This window comes from Schistocerca piceifrons, chromosome 5 (assembly GCF_021461385.2).
Source record: "Schistocerca piceifrons isolate TAMUIC-IGC-003096 chromosome 5, iqSchPice1.1, whole genome shotgun sequence".
NCBI classification, from domain to species: domain Eukaryota; kingdom Metazoa; phylum Arthropoda; class Insecta; order Orthoptera; family Acrididae; genus Schistocerca; species Schistocerca piceifrons.
In genome coordinates this window covers 481,727,652-481,743,885 of record NC_060142.1, presented here as the reverse complement: position 1 = coordinate 481,743,885, position 16,234 = coordinate 481,727,652, and the positions used below count along the sequence as shown (strand labels likewise).

Here is a 16,234-nt window from a genome sequence, read left to right as displayed (position 1 = left end):
GGAAAGAAAAAATTACTACGGGCGGCGGGCAGCAAGGTTGTATCAGGAGACCTATCCCCGCCGACAACAACCACAGCATTCATTGTTGGCAACAGTGTTTCGCCGTTTGTCTGAGACAGGGTCGTTTCAGGAAGCAGGAAACCATGAAGGAAATTGGAAATTTGTGTTAAGTTCCTATGGAACCAAACTGCTGAGGTCATTGGTCCCTAGACTGACCCACTACTTAATCCAACTTAAACTAACTTACGCTAAGGACAACACACACCCATGCCCGAGGGAGGACTCGTGGCTACCCCGCGCGGCAAATCATGAAGGACGTACCCGAAATGTTCAGACACCAAACATGGAGGAAATTTTATTAACGCTGTGGAAGGCGACCGCCGTCTCAGTACCGGGCACTTGGCCAGCCGCTACAGTGTAACTCAGACGACCATGTGAAACATTCTCCATGACAATTGTTACTACATTTATCACTTACAGCGTGTGCAGGGCTTACTAGGGACAGACTTTCCACGTCGGGAGCAGTTTTGACCTCGGGTTCTGCACGACACAACCACGACTCTGGAATTTGTGTCATCCATCCAATTCATAGATGAGGCCACCTTTACGAAGAGTGGTATCTTCAACTTTCATAACAGTCATCTGTGGGTTAGTATGCAGAACCCCACTGTACGATGACATCGAATCATCAGCATCGACTTGTGGGCCGGGATATTGGTGACCGTATTTTGCGACCAGTCTTCTTTTCGCGTCGCCTAACAGGCCAGAACTATCGGCGTTTCTTGCGGGTGGCTTTGTATCCCCTGCTGGAAGAAGTGCCGTTGATGATTCGAAGGGTTATGTGGCTGCTACATGCCGGTGCTCCAGCCCACTTCGCCGCTAACGTCCGGACGCAGCTCAATAGCGTCTTCCCTGATTGATGGATCGGACGAGGGGGTCTACTTGCATGGCCTGCTTGTTCACCGGATCCCAACCCATGTGATATCTGGTTATGGGGCCATCTCAAAAGTGTCGTGTGTGCGTGGCCCGGTCCATATGTGGAGACAGTGGAGCAGCGTATTCATGCTGCCTTTGACACTGCTCGAATGCAACGGTGACGATGTGAATGTGTGAGACAGATCATGCTACTGCGTGTACACGTAGGTGTTTTTAACACATACTGTTACTGTGGCTGCATATTACAGTGCGTATTAGGCCACAGTCTCTGTAACAAAGCATGGTTGAATAAATGGTCTCTAGCATGGAAAACATGCATTTTCGGATCTTTTTTATTCGGTAGAGTTTGTACACGGTTGAAAAAATCACCATGTGCGTCAGCATACTCGTAAAGGAACCTAATTGATACACCAGAAGACTTGCATTTGTTAATTGATTTGAGTTTCTTCGCTATATAGAGGATATCTACCTCTAAGTTATTCATGTTGGCATTTGTTCTTGATTCGAATTCTTGAATAATTACTTCGTCCTTTGGTGAAAGAGTTTTGGCAAACCGTGTTTGTGAACTCTGCTTTCGTAAGACTATCATCCTTAGCAATCCCATTGGTATCGCACGGTGACTGTATTGATTGTGTCTTGTTGCTGGTGTACTTGACATGCGTCCTGAATATCTTCTGATTTTCTGCCAAATTTCGAGACGGTGTTATCTTATGGAAATTATTAAAAGCGTCTCGCACTGAAGTCCGAGTTAAATTTCGAACTTCTGTAAAACAACGCCAATCTTGAAGATTTTGCGCTCTTTTAAATCTGGCATGTTTTCTTTTTTCGTTGCTTCTACAACAGTGTTCTGATCTGTTGTGTGTGCAACACCAATTACAAATAAAATAACTCAACCCTGAAACAGCGCTGCTACTCACATTATCCACGGAATCGGTATCATAAAAATCTTTAAATCTAGCGTGGTTAGACGACCTGAACACTGGTTCAGTTCCTCCACTGAGTCGATCCACTATTAAGCGAAGTTTATAGTGTACCTCAGTCGGTTCAACGTATTTTGGCTGCGTGTATTTTATTTTCTGACATAAGGGCAACTCTCCGTTTGGCTGGAGACCTGCCCACCATCCTCACCAACGCCGACACCAGCATAACACGGGTTTTGAAATTTTGTGAACTTTCAGGCCTCATCCCTAAAGCGCCGGACGCGGCAGGTCAGCGTTCTCTGGATGTATAGCTTGTCCAGGCAGTTTCATATTTTTATCGAACGATTTTCATTGTCACTGTTTAGCTGTGTTTTTTAACTGCCAGGTGGACTTTCAACCATTATAGCTGAGTCCGTCTATGCTGATGACTTTGCTCTTGAGCGCCCCATATCCAACATCATCATCATCAGATTTCAATGCTACTCACCTAACTGAATAAAATTCCCTGCCGATACAGCTTTCGATAGCTTGTTGTCTTACAAATTAGCAAGTCTACTTCATTTCTGAGATTCTGCAATTATTGTTTGGGGCATGAGTGGTAGTAATAGCATCGTACGCAGCGATCAGTTAGTGAGTGCTGGACAACACGAGATCTGCATCGTGCAAACGGATTTTACTGCTTCGGTCACGGTGTTGGCTCGACGTGGGAACGCTGCAACAGGTGCTAACATAAACTCTATTTGCATCGTAGGATCGAAGCTATCTACTGCGGAGTCTCTAGGCTGGTGACACGCATACCAATGTGTCCGTCTCCATTCTCAAGAAGGCACAAACGCCTCTGAGGGCAAAGTCCCTGACGTGCTGAACAGCGAAATGTATCGTTGTCAGACGGGCCCCGCTTCTGCACGACTTTCAGTGATGGCTGCAAAAGTATGGGCCATTTCGCGTGGTAGCTGCAGTTCAGCAGTCTATGATATCGAGCAGCATAGGGGGCGAACACCAAGTTTAATGTCTCGGAGCACTATTTGATACAGCATGCGACCTCATCTACATCGTATTCGGAGCAACATAGACAGCGACCGCTGCAACATGAGTACGGTAGAATCTGATGTACTACCCAGTCTGACAATTCTCCATGCCGTATTTCAGCTGGACAACGCCTGGCTATTTGGTCCAGAAATGTGTATATCTTTTTCGACGAGTGGCGGGCGCTACTGTTTCCCTGCCAGCGCGATCGCGTGACATGTCTCCTGTCAAACGTTCTGGAATGTACTTTGAGGGTAACTTGGTCGTCAACCATTGTTGATGCTTGCTGTACCACGTAGATGGAGATAACCCAGGATGTAATGTAGAATTAGCTTCAGGCGTGTCCTAGGGTACTGTACAAGGAGCCTTACTGTTTGTATTGTATGTGAAGGTTGCTTTTTAATTTTTTTATTTTTTTTAAACAAACTGCTGAGATCATCGGCCCCTGAGCATACACACTGCTTGATCTAACTTAAACTACCTTCCGCTATGGACAACACACACACGCATGCCCAAGAGAGAACTCGAACCTCCGACGAGGGAGAGCCGCACGGACCGTGATAAGGCGCCTTAGACCGCGCGGCGAAGGTAATTAGTTACGTGATCCGTACATCTGTTCACGATAAACATTACGTAGAAAGTTTCAAATGAACAAATTATAGAACGTGCACATAAAAATTAAAAAAAATGTGGCTACATGCTGACCATTTACGGGTTTTTTTTCTGTACGGACGACTGTTTTTCTATTCCCCGTATAACGCTATGGTTCAAAAGGAATTGTTATGGACAAAACTTTATGTTTCATTTCAAATAATTTATTTCCATGGTTGGTTTGTCAGACAGTTTTATAGCTGCATATTTCACCCCTTTCTTTGCGTAAGCTAGTCTCATTAAAATGTAACGTAGATAATTTTCCTTCTGGTAATGTGCTTGTGAATATCTTTGTTACTTTTATACTCAGTTGGACTGTTAATAACAATTGTGATAAGCCAGGCTGCGGTTAATATTCCCAGCTGTTTAAAGAGATACCTGCAGTACGAATTTGTGCGAACGTCACACATAATTCTAATTACTTTCTTCTGTACAATGAATTCTTTTTGCCTAATTGAGGAGTTACGCGGCAGTATTATCCCCTAACTTATCAGAGAACGAAACGGCAAAATACGTTAGCTAACTGACTTCTATATACCTAAGTTCGCAATCACTCTTATTGCAAAAGCAGTCAAACGCAAATGTTTTAGCAGGTCCACAATATGATTTTTCGAGTTTACGTTTTTATCAGTATGCGCACCTAAGAACTTAGAACTTTCTACCTTAATCATTATTTTTTGTTGGTGTATTTCTGACAGTTCAAAAGTGAATGCGCTGTGTTTTTTCAAATTTTAAAACAAACTCCTTCCTGCAAAATCATTCAGTAACTTTAAAAAAACGTAACTTACTGTTTTCTTTGTCGATGCTCGGCTCCACTACAATGCTCGTATCATCTGCGAATAGGACTAGTTCTGTCTCCTGATTCAAATATCACGATAGATCATTAACACAGAACAAGAATAGTAGTGGACCAGTGGTTCACCCCTGTGAGATTTCAAATGGTTCAAATGGCACTGAGCACTATGGGACTTAACTTCTGAGGTCATCAGTCCCCTAGAACATAGAACTAGTTAAACCTAACTAACCTAAGGACATCACACACGTCCATGCCCGAGGCAGGATTCGAACCTGCGACCGTACCGGTCGCGCAGCTCCGGACTGTAGCGCCTAGAACCGCTCGGCCACTCCGGCCGGCCCCCTGTGAGACTCCCATTGTAATCTCTTCCCAAATTAATGACCAGGCAGACAATATTAATAGTAACTTAGACTCTTTGTAGATAATGCAGTTATCTTCCTGAAGCACTATCTGAAATCTGTACAAATTTGCAGGCAAGTCTTCACAACATTTCAAAGCACCGCAACGAATGGCAACTGGCTTGAAATGAGTATAAATGAAGGTTGTTCCTTTCAGAAAGCGCTAATCATACTTTCCTGTCTATCAGTGAGTTACAACTGGTATTAGTCAACACAACACATACCTAGTTGTAACAATTTGCGAGTACATGAAACGGGATTGACACATAGAGCAGTTGTAGGTAATGCGGTATATAGACTACAGTTCATTGGTAGGATATGGGAAAAATGCAGTCTGGTTGCAAAGTAAATAGTTTATGAAAGACACATGTGATTCATTCTAGTTTGTCCTACGCTACTGCTCGAGTGCGTCGTGCGCACGCCGTATAGGACATCGAGGGGATATCAAATGTGTTCAAAAAAGTAGATCACGAATGGTCATAGGTTTGTTTGACTCAAAGTCAGAGCGTTGTCGTAATGCTAAAGAACTTGAACTGGCGGACGATCGAGGAAGACGCCAAGGACCCCGCGAAAGCCTATTTTAAAAAAAAATTGAAGAAACAATATAAAGCGAGAAATCTGGAAATATATTACAGCCCTCTACGTATCGTTCCCGTAGGAACCGCAATGACAAAGTTAGACACATTACAGTGGTTTACAGAGTATGGACGTACATGTAGATGAAAATATAGAACATACACTCACTCTCTTATACCTTATCACGATGTTCACTGTTTCCGATTACAGACTGTAACTATGCAAGACGAAGTCATACAGGAAATATTTCTGCGCATGCAGTACATTTTGAATGTATTCACTGATATCTAGAAGAAAGAAAAAGGACATTCAGATATAGATTTTCCGTAGTTTATCGAAATCCATCACAGCAGATGCGGGGAGGGTTCCTTTGAAAAGGACGCGGTCGATTTCTTACCGCAACTTTGTTCTATCCGAGCTTGTGCTTCGTCACTAACGACCTCGTCATCGAAAGGATGCTAAATTATAATATTCCTTCCCTTCTCCCTTCACCTATCCTTTTTCCCTTCCTTCTTACCAGCAAAATCCGGTCTTGAGAGAGGGTAGCGTCTCTCACAGAATTGTGCTGCATATGTTCTTAGCCATCGCTGTCAGTAGCATAACTTCCTCAGTAAAGGCAGGCTAGAATCTTAGCTCCTAGACGATCTTTATCACGTAAAAAGTAATAAAAATCATTAGTATTTTGCTATTGAATTTGTTACTTTTTTACCAGACATGGTTCATCTAATTACATTAGACAGCCTGTAATTTACAAAGAAGTTAAAAAAGTAATTGTTTAACTATAAATAAGTTTTGTGAGATATGTTATTTCCTGGACGTACATTTAGGATATCTTACTATTTACAATTACAGGACCGTTATTTGGAGCTTTCTTTTATGTCATCGTAAATGTAAACGGTGTGAATGCTAATATAATCTAAATGTGCTGTCAGGAAACACGTTCTCTCAACAAAATGTTTGTAAGCGAACTATTATCTCTTTCGTCCTATGTTGTCCACTGAAGACACGTATTATATTTAGATGAAACATGTCTGGTAAAAATAGTAATAAAAATTCAGTTTCAATAGACAGATAATATTTATTCTTATGCACATGATAAAATTCATTGAAGTAGCAACCCAGAAGAATGATTGCTAATATTAATAATAAATTCTAATCTTCCCCAGTTCACTGTAGAAGGCACTGTGAAGTACTTTTTATTTGTGGACGATCTCTTAGTTCGTGCTTTCTACTATCATTGGCGTGGCATAGTTGTCACCCATCTCAGGCTGCCTCTTTAATACATCGAGTCCCTACAAATGAGAAATAATTTTTATGATGAGAAGTTAATTTTGACTCAATGTCTCACGCAAACAGTCCACAGCTTGCTCTGAACTACCCATGAAGCTGGTATGTCTAGATCGATGAAGTTTTACGAGATGTTTATTCCATCCTGACTCGCGTATGTTTTTGCGATATCCACATCAGTATTAGCCTCCCTAAATCAATTATAACGTCAGTGGACAAAGGAGTTACTTTCTGTTGGCTTTCTATAGCTTAACTATTCTATGGTGCATAATATGATTTTGACCGTCAGGAATGAAACTGAGGCTGTGCACACAAATATCAGGAAACTAAAATATGTTGCATGTGAAATTCTGTGCTGTTGCACTAAATGGTCTTGTAAGTACGTCACCGTTTTCTTTACGGTACTCGTATTTCAATATATTGATTTGCCGCCAGTTTTGGTTTTCATCCAGAAGGTTAATGTACCAATATCTCTGTCTTTAATCATCTTTTGGATCTTCTTGCTTTCTGAGCTTGCTAAGCAAAAGTAGAGATAAAATCTGTCTTATGCAAGACACCATTTGTTTATTTTTGCTTTAACTAAACAAGTTTCAATAGTTCGTGAACTGTCTTCGATGAGTTTTTGCTTATTATTTTTTCTGACAATTATTATGAGGTGCTAACATCCGCAAGACGGCATGTCGTAATCATATTCAGACAGAATAATAAACAGAAACCCACGGAAAATTTGGGTAATGGCAAAATAAACAAACGATATCTTAGACAAGGCGGAATTTCTCTCTAGTTTATCTATGTCTCGATTTACAGAATTATTGGTAATTACACATCTGTCCATATGTAAAGAAAACTGTTATCGGAAATGGACTACAGATCACGCAGTAAGCTTAAGACACGAGCCGTCATGGCGCGCCATATTACGATTCCGCGCTACACGACGAGTTCACCGCTTCGGCGCTCGCAGCTGCCGCTAGAAGATATTCTACGGCGCCTATAGGAGCAGTCCGGAAAGGCATTCATATTGGATGGCCGGCGATGCCACATCCCGCCACTGGCGGCCAGTAAAACTCCGCTAAGTGCTGATACGGGCAATCTCGGCGGCGGTTCCTTTACCAATTCAGCAGGCGTTCGCCTGGTCGAAGTCATCTGCCAGAATCCAGCGGTCCTACCGGGAAATCTAGCGGAGAATTTTAGGACGCCGCTACGAGTGAGGTCATACACTTCGCCTTAAATATACGGACACAAGGAAACTACACTACTGGCCATTATAATTGCTACACCAAGAAGAAATGCAGATGATAAACGGCTATTCATGGGACAAATATATTATACTAGAACTGACATGTGATAACATTTTCATGCAATTTGGGTGCATAGATTCTGAGAAATCAGTACCCACAACAACCACCTCTGGCCGTAATAACGGCCTTGACACGCCTGGGCATTGAGTGAAACAGAGCTTGGATGGCGTGTACAGGTACAGCTGCCCATGCAGCTTCAACACGATACCACAGTTCATCAAGAGTAGTCACTGGCGTATTGGGACGAGCCACCTTCTCGGCCACCATTGACCAGACGTTTTCAATTGGTGAGAGATCTGGAGATTGTGCTGGCCAGGGCAGCAGTCGAACATTTTCTGTATCCAGAAAGGCCCGTAGAGGACCTGCAACATGCGGTCGTGCATTATCCTGCTGAAATGTAGGGTTTCGCAGGGATCGAATGAAGGGTAGAGGCACGGGTCGTAACACATCTGAAATGCAACGTCCACTGTTCAGAGTGCCGTCAATGTGAACCAGAGGTGACCGAGACGTGTAACCAGTGGCACCCCATACCATCACGCCGGGTGATACGCCAGTATGGCGATGACGAATACACGCTTCCAACGTGCGTTCACCGTGATGTCCCCAAACACGGATGCGACCATCATGATGCTGTAAACAGAACCTCGATTCATCCGAAAAAATGACGTTTTGCCATTCGTGCACCCAGGTTCGTCGTTGAGTACACCATCGCAGGCGCTCCTGTCTGTGATGCAGCGTCAAGAGTAACCGCAGCCATGGTCTCCGAGCTGATAGTCCATGCTGCTGCAAACGTCGTCGAACTGCTCGTGCAGATGGTTGTTGTCTTGCAAACGTCCCCATCTGTTGACTCAGGGATCGAGACGTGGCTGCACGATCCGTTATAGCCATGCGGATTAGATGCCTGTCATGTCGACTGCTAGTGATACGAGGCCGTTGGGATCCAGCACACCGTTCCGTATTACCCTCCTGAACCCACCGATTCCATATTCTGCTAACAGTCATTGGATCTCGACCAACGCGAGCAGTAATGTCGCGATACGATTAACCGCAATCGCAATAGGCTACAATCTGACCTTTATCAATGTCGGAAACGTGATGGTACGCATTTCTCCTCCTTACACGAGGCATCACAACAACGTTTCCCCCGAGCAACGCCGGTCAACTGCTGTTTGTGTATCAGAAGTTGGTTGGAAACTTTCCTCATGTCGTCTGTAGCACGTCATCTTCGTCGTGTCGCAGTGTTAATGGCCAGTAGTGTATCTCCCGCCAAAAGTACGTTCCTACACTATTCCAGTGTTCATGTGATCGTTTAATCTATTTGACTGAAAAGAAGAAGTTAGGTATTGGAAGGACGATTTGGAGGGCTATGCAGTGACGCAGTATTCTACATTTCAGCATCAAGTAGTTGCAAAATGAACAAACTAAAAGGAAGGTAAGAGTTTAACAAGATATTAAAAGTGCAACAGTTTCTCTTATTAGAAAAGATCTGCAGAAGAATCGTTCGTCCCCTCATCGAAGGAGCTACCTCAGCAGTCACTCTCAAGTGATTTAGGGAATCCACAGGAAACGTCATCATGGTTGAGCATAATCATTATGGATATTGTAGAACACCATGACTGTAGTGTGGTTCAATATAAGTGCAAGCAACTGCGAGTAGTCACTTAAGTTTTTATATACAGAGGGGTCCAAAAAAATATATCCACTGTTTAAAAGTCCATTACTGGCAAACTAATTGACGGAGTTGTCTCATTTTTGGTTAAAGTGTAGGGTAAAGTCCATCTTAAAGATATCACTGTAGGTGTTCGGATTGGTCACCATTAACATCCACACACAAACGATACCGCCGAACTGCAGCACGAACTACTGACTGCTACGTGTTCAGTTGGATATTTGCACATGAATATACAATGGATTCTCGAAGTTCATCCAATGTGCGTGGCTTTTGTCGATAAACGATGTCCTTTATTGTTCCCCACAGGTCCAGACGAGTAAGGTCTGGGGAACGTGGTGGATACTCCACAGCACCTCTACGGCCTATCCATCTTCCTGGTAGATTTTTGTCGATATACGCCCTAACACGATTTTGGTAGTGGGCTGGGACACCATCTTGTTGAAAGTAAACTCTTCCGTCTCCATACAAGTCTCGGATGGCAGGCAAAATGGATGTCTGAAGCTTCTGAAGGTACACCTCACCGGTAACTGTGCCGGTGGAAGGTGGATAGGCCGTAGAGGTACTGTGGAGTATCTACCACGTTCCCCAGACCTAACTCCTCTGGACTTTCACCTGTGGGGAACACTAAAGGACGTCGTTTATCGGCAAAAGCCACGCACATTGGATGAACTTCGAGTATTCACCCTACATTCATGTGGAAATATCCAACTGAACACGTTGCAATCAGTAGTTCGTGCTGCAGTTTGGCGGTATCGTTTGTGTGTGGATGTTAATGGTGACCATTTCGAACACCTACAGTGATATCTTTAAGTTGGACTTTAAGCTACACTTGCACAAAAAATGAGACAACTCCGTCAATTAGTTTGCAAATTATGGACTTTTAAACAGTGGATACATTTTTTGGATCCCTCTAATAGACTCAGGAACATGGAAAATAGCGCACCAAGAGCAGAGCATCTGATCGAAATGAAATTTATTACACATAAAGATACAAAGGAGGAATTCACTTGAACCCAGAATCAAGACATGTGAAGAAACACAGTGAGTACAGGTACGTAAGTACAATGCAATATCAGTAACCTGTTGGACCACCTTTTGCTGCAATTCGTGCTACAACACGGTCCGGAACCGAGTTGATTAGATATCTGATGTATCCTGAAGCAGAATGGCTCACAAATCTTGAACAGCTACCTCCAAATCATGTACAGAGTGAGACGGCGACTTCTGGCGTTTCAGCTGGCGCCACATGTGCTCTATAGTGGAAAAGTCCAGGGAGCAGGCCGGCCACAGAGGAGTCGGAACATGAAGTAGGAAGCCTTGAGGAACTCGAGCTGTATGAGAACGAGCATTATCTTGCTGGAAAGTGGGGAAAAATCCCGCATGAGATTGAAGAATTTCCTAAACTTAACGCTGGTGCGTTAAGGTTCCACGTAACCGGCTATCGTTGCCTGTGCACGTGTTTTTGCGTGCGACAGCGTGGGTGGAGCTTTACCGTTGACCAGGCTGCCTCCACAAAGGCATGAGGTTATCAGCCGTCCCCCAAACGAATCGTGACAGTCCCAGTCGTTCTGGCTTGGCATCGTTGTAGGCAGAGTCGTCGATGCCTCGGTGTCAACGGCAGTACACCACAAGGGCACATGGGGTGCAAATTCGCATCCACAAGGCGTCTGGAGATGGTCTGTGGAATAATTTGGCACCCTTGCATCTTCTTGTATCATGGAGGCAGCCCGCCCGGTTGGCCATACGGTCTAGCGCACGGCTTTCCGGGCGGGAAGGAGCGCCTGGTCCCCAGCACGAATCCGCCCGGCGGATTTGTGTCGAGGTCCGGTGAACCGGCCAGTCTGTGGATGGTTTCTAGGCGGTTTTCCATCTGCCTCGGTAAATGCGGGCTGGTTCCCCTTATTCCGCTTCAGTTACACTATGTCGGCGATTGCTGCGCAAACAAGTTCTCCACGTACGCGTACACCACCATTACTCGAACACGCAAACATAGGGGTTACACTCGTCTGGTGTGAGAAGTTTCCTGGGGTATCGACCGGGGGCCGAACCGCACAATAACCCTGGGTTCAGTGTGGGGCGGCGGAGGGGTGAAGTGGACTGCGGTAGTCGTCGTGGGGTTGTGGACCACTGCGGCTACGGCGGGGACTGAGCCTCTCCGTCGTTTCTAGGTCCCTGGTCAACATACAATACAATACAATACAATCATGGAGAGAGTCACTACAGAATCCTTGATCCTCTCTCCTCGTTGTCTTCCTTGTCGTTCCAAGCCTGGTATGTCCCACTCGGGTGTCACCTCCTGTCTGCTCCTCCCATCATCATTCGACGAATCACTTCGAACGATCGACTTGGCGAGCTACACGGTGTGTCGACCAGGCTGCCGTTTCATGCCGATGACTAGCCCCCTTTCAGAATGGCTTCGCTATGATAAATGTCATCTAATAGGTCGACCTGACATTCTGCGCCTCCTAAAGACCTCCTCGAGTCGAGATGTGATCGTCTCGTGTATGAATCGTACACTATGCGCCGTTTAAATAGGATCCACTGCCCGATCGCAGCTTCACTGCAGGGTCTGTGGTCAAGCGCATTGGCAGAAAACTTGGATCATTCGCATATCGAATTTCACTGCACTTATTTTCGCTATTTTCGAGGTCCGTGAGTGTAGTTTTCCAAGTGGTCAGACTTATCTTTAGATAGGGCGTGCAGAGGTTATATCTTTTCCCTGTTGCGTGATGCTGGGTACTGACTCGCGGAAGTGTGGGCAGTATTGTTGTTAATAACCATCTGGCAAGGTCCATTTTCATGGTCTATCGGCAAAAGAATTGTCATTGTTCACGATAAACACTGAGTGGCGCTAAGAATCCGCTAGCACCCTGAATATGCTACACAACTTATATATTAGTAGTAACCGTCAGCAGTTTACTAACACTGTACATCAGATATACAGGACATTCTGTTCATTCGTCTACGAGGGTTGTTCAATAAGAATTGCCCCACATATTTTTAAAAAAGCTGTTAGTATACATAGACAAACGTCCTTGTTGGTGCTTCACATTTGATGTTTGATCTGTGAACCGGTGAACTTTCAAACCGTTCTGACAGATGGCAGAGCCTTAGTACAGCGTCAAAATGGCATCTACATACGACTCACGTTACAAGCAGCATGCTGTTATTGAATTTTTGTATGCAGAAAAAGAAACCGTGGTGAGCATCCTTTATGTGCAGTGTATAGCGATGCTGCAGTTGAAAGGAGTGCAGTTAGGCTACGGGTAAAGAAAGTTATAGCCTCAGGAAATGCAGAAACAGAGCTCCATGATCAGTCACGCTCCGGAGGTCCTGTCACAGCCACTGCTCCAGACATGCTGAATCGTGTGGATGCCATTATTTGTGCCGACCGGCGCATCACAACTCTACGGGGAACACACTTTGAAGATGACGAGAGTGTCGATCATGCAGTGAAAAGATGTCTACGCCTACAGGACAAGAGATTTTATCAGCAGGGAATACATGCTCTTCCAAAACGTTGGCGTGCGGCCATAGGACGTGATGGAGACTACGTAGAAAAATAGGATATGGACAAGACATGTTGATTTATATTGTCAGCAAATTATGACTCTGAATAATAAATATGTTCTGAGAAAAAAAAATTGGGGCTTTAGTTATTGAACGACCTTTGTATTTTGTTAGTCAAGTAATTGCTGATTTTATTGCGCGCTTGTGTTACAGATGTACTCGTAGGGGAGTGTAACAGAATTACGAGAACATCTGAACTAGGTAACAAATGTATAAAACTATCTACACTAAGGGTCCAAACCGGTGAGGTCATCGGTCTCTAGACTTACACACTACTTAAACTAACTTATAATAACTTATGCTAAGAACAACACACACGCGCATGCCCGAGGGAGGACTCGAACCTCCGGCGGGAGGGGCCGCGCAGTCCGTGACAGATCCATTTGTCGCGGTCATCAGTGATCAGTTGGCGCCCTGGAGGTCTGTCTGTTTTGACTCTGCAGGTAGTAGCTACGCTGAGTTTAAAGGTGAAAAGTGTGTGCAACAGTTGTTCTAGGGTGCAACAGTGCCCCGCCGATGAGTACGTACGCATGCTGAACAACTTCATCCATTTGAAAAGTGTCGCATTATGGGCCTGCGGGAAGCTGGTTGACGTATCGACGGATTGCTACGCTTCTAGAGCACAGTGTATCGGTGGTGTTTCACTACTTTCAGCAGTTATCTGTGGAACATTCTCACACACGCATACGTCAGGTTATGGCCATTGACGTAGTACAGAAACACACCAAGAGCGACGTGTTGTGATAGCAGGAGCGACCGACCAAGCTTCATACAGGGAAGAAATCGGGGCACATGTTGCACCTGATGTATTGCCAGGGACCAATGGGAACAGTATGCTTGCAGCAGAACTAAGATCACGGCTAACACTGGCCAGATTTTTACTGACACCACGACAACGACAAGCACGGCTACTCTGGTGTCTGGAAAGGGTCCACTCGAGAGTACCGAGCGAGGTGGCGCAGTGGTTAGCACACTGGACTCGCATTCGGGAGGACGACGGTTCAATCCCGTCTCCAGCCATCTTGATTTAGGTTTTCCGTGATTTCCCTAAATCGTTTCAGGCAAATGCCGGGATGGTTCCTTTGAAAGGTCACGGCCGATTTCCTCCCGAATCCTTCCCTAACCCGAGCTTGCGCTCCGTCTCTAATGACCTCGTTGTCGACGGGACGTTAAACACTAACCACCACCACCACCACCACCACTCGAGAGTGGAATAGCGCTTTGTCGTCTTCAGCGATGAGAGTAGTTTCTGTTTGTATGCGAACGATGGACGTAACCGTGTGTGGCGTATACTTGGTGGGCTGCGTATTCGAGAGTGTATTCGCTCACGATTCACAGGTCTCATTGCAGGCTTCGTGGTATGGGGTGCCATCAATAACAACTCGTGGCCACATTTGTTTTTCTGCAGGGCAAAGGAACCTGTGCCCGCTACATTGCGCAGGCTGTTATCCCTTTTCTTCGAGAAGGAGGTGCTGTGCTTTTTCACGGGACAGTGCACGTCCACATACGGCGACTGAGAAGCTACGTGCTCTGCATGGTGCCCAACTGCCCTGGCCAGCAAGATCGCAAAATCTCTCGCCAATGGAAAACGTATGGGACATGGTGAATCGGGAACGTACTCGTTCTCCATAGCTTGCGAAAACCATTGCCGAATTGCAGTATAATGTGCAAGATGCTTGGGAAAAACTATCGCAGAATGGCAATCGGCACCTATAGGATCGTTTGTATGCCAGAATACACGCCTGCGTTGCCGCCAGAGAGGGTCACACTATGTAATGATGCCACTGCTTCGGCAGCGTTTACTGTTACAAGTTTTCCAAACTTGGTAGAGCACTTGCCCGAGAAATACAAAGGTCCCGAGTTCGAGTCTCGGTCCGACACGCAGTTTCAATCTTCCAGGAAGTTTCTGAAAAGTTGTTCCAACTTAGTAAATTAAGTTCAAATGGTTCAAATGGCTCTGAGCACTATGGGACTCAACTGCTGAGGTCATTAGTCCCCTAGAACTGAGAACTAGTTAAACCTAACTAACCTAAGGACATCACGAACATCCATGCCCGAGGCAGGATTCGAACCTGCGACCGTAGCGGTCTTGCGGTTCCAGTAAATTAAGTCTTTAGTGATACACCACATATTATGTAATGCTTCATTGGCACAGGAAATTGTCCAGACACTTTAAAAATGCAGTTTTTCAACCATTTGGTATTTTTGCGATCTTTCCAAGGCGTTTGATTGTGTAGATCATTTTACAATTTTTGTGGGACTGATGGTTTGAATCATACTTAACAATCAGAAAGCAAAAGATTGTGCTGAATAATTCACACAATGTTGGAAGGATAGAAAATTTCAGTGACTGGTGAGAAATCACGTTTCCCTCGGACCTTCCACGTAAAATTCAACAATCAGAATTGGTACATTTTGTAAACGATACAAGAGCTGTAATAAAGCCCATTAGAGTCTAGACAGCAAGAGAAGAGATGGCAATCGATATTTTCCAAAGAATTGTGAAGTGGTTCGCAGGAAATGGACTCTCCCTATATTTTGGAAAAACGTACTATACGCAGCTCCACACAGCGAATACTCATACCAACAGCTGATGCAGCACATCAGGAGGAGTTAGCATCTAGGTCCGAATGCTCCAGATTTTTGGGGTTACATTTTGATGAAAACTTTAACTGGAGAAAGCATATTACAGAGCTTCTCAAACAATGAAATTCAGATACTTTTGCTCTCCAAATATTTGCATACAAACAAATTAAGCTCCTGACATCTTTTGTGCATTTGCACTCAGTAATGTCTTTTGAAACAATTTTATCGGGTAACTAATCATTTACAAAGAAAGTATTCATAGTACAAAAGCGAGCAGCAAGAACAATAAGTTATGTTCCCCCACAGCTGTTGTGTAGGTACGCATTTCAATAAAGTTCGCCATAAATAGTCCATCACAATTTGAGAAGAACGGTAATTTCCACCCCAACAACACTAAAGGGAAAAATTATCTTTATCATGCGTTATTAAAGCATCAATGGCTCAGAAAGTTCAGTATGCAGCAACAATTTGACAATTGCCCAATACCATAAAATGTGTGACAGTAGTAAAGTAAGCTT

The 16,234-nt window shown here is 44.5% G+C and overlaps 1 protein-coding gene across 2 annotated transcripts in view; it reads left to right on the top strand.

Moving 5' to 3' along the window:
- LOC124798055 (potassium/sodium hyperpolarization-activated cyclic nucleotide-gated channel 2-like) overlaps nucleotides 1–16,234 on the top strand; it is a 271,387-nt gene that overhangs the window by 56,044 nt on the left and 199,109 nt on the right. The window lies entirely within an intron of this gene.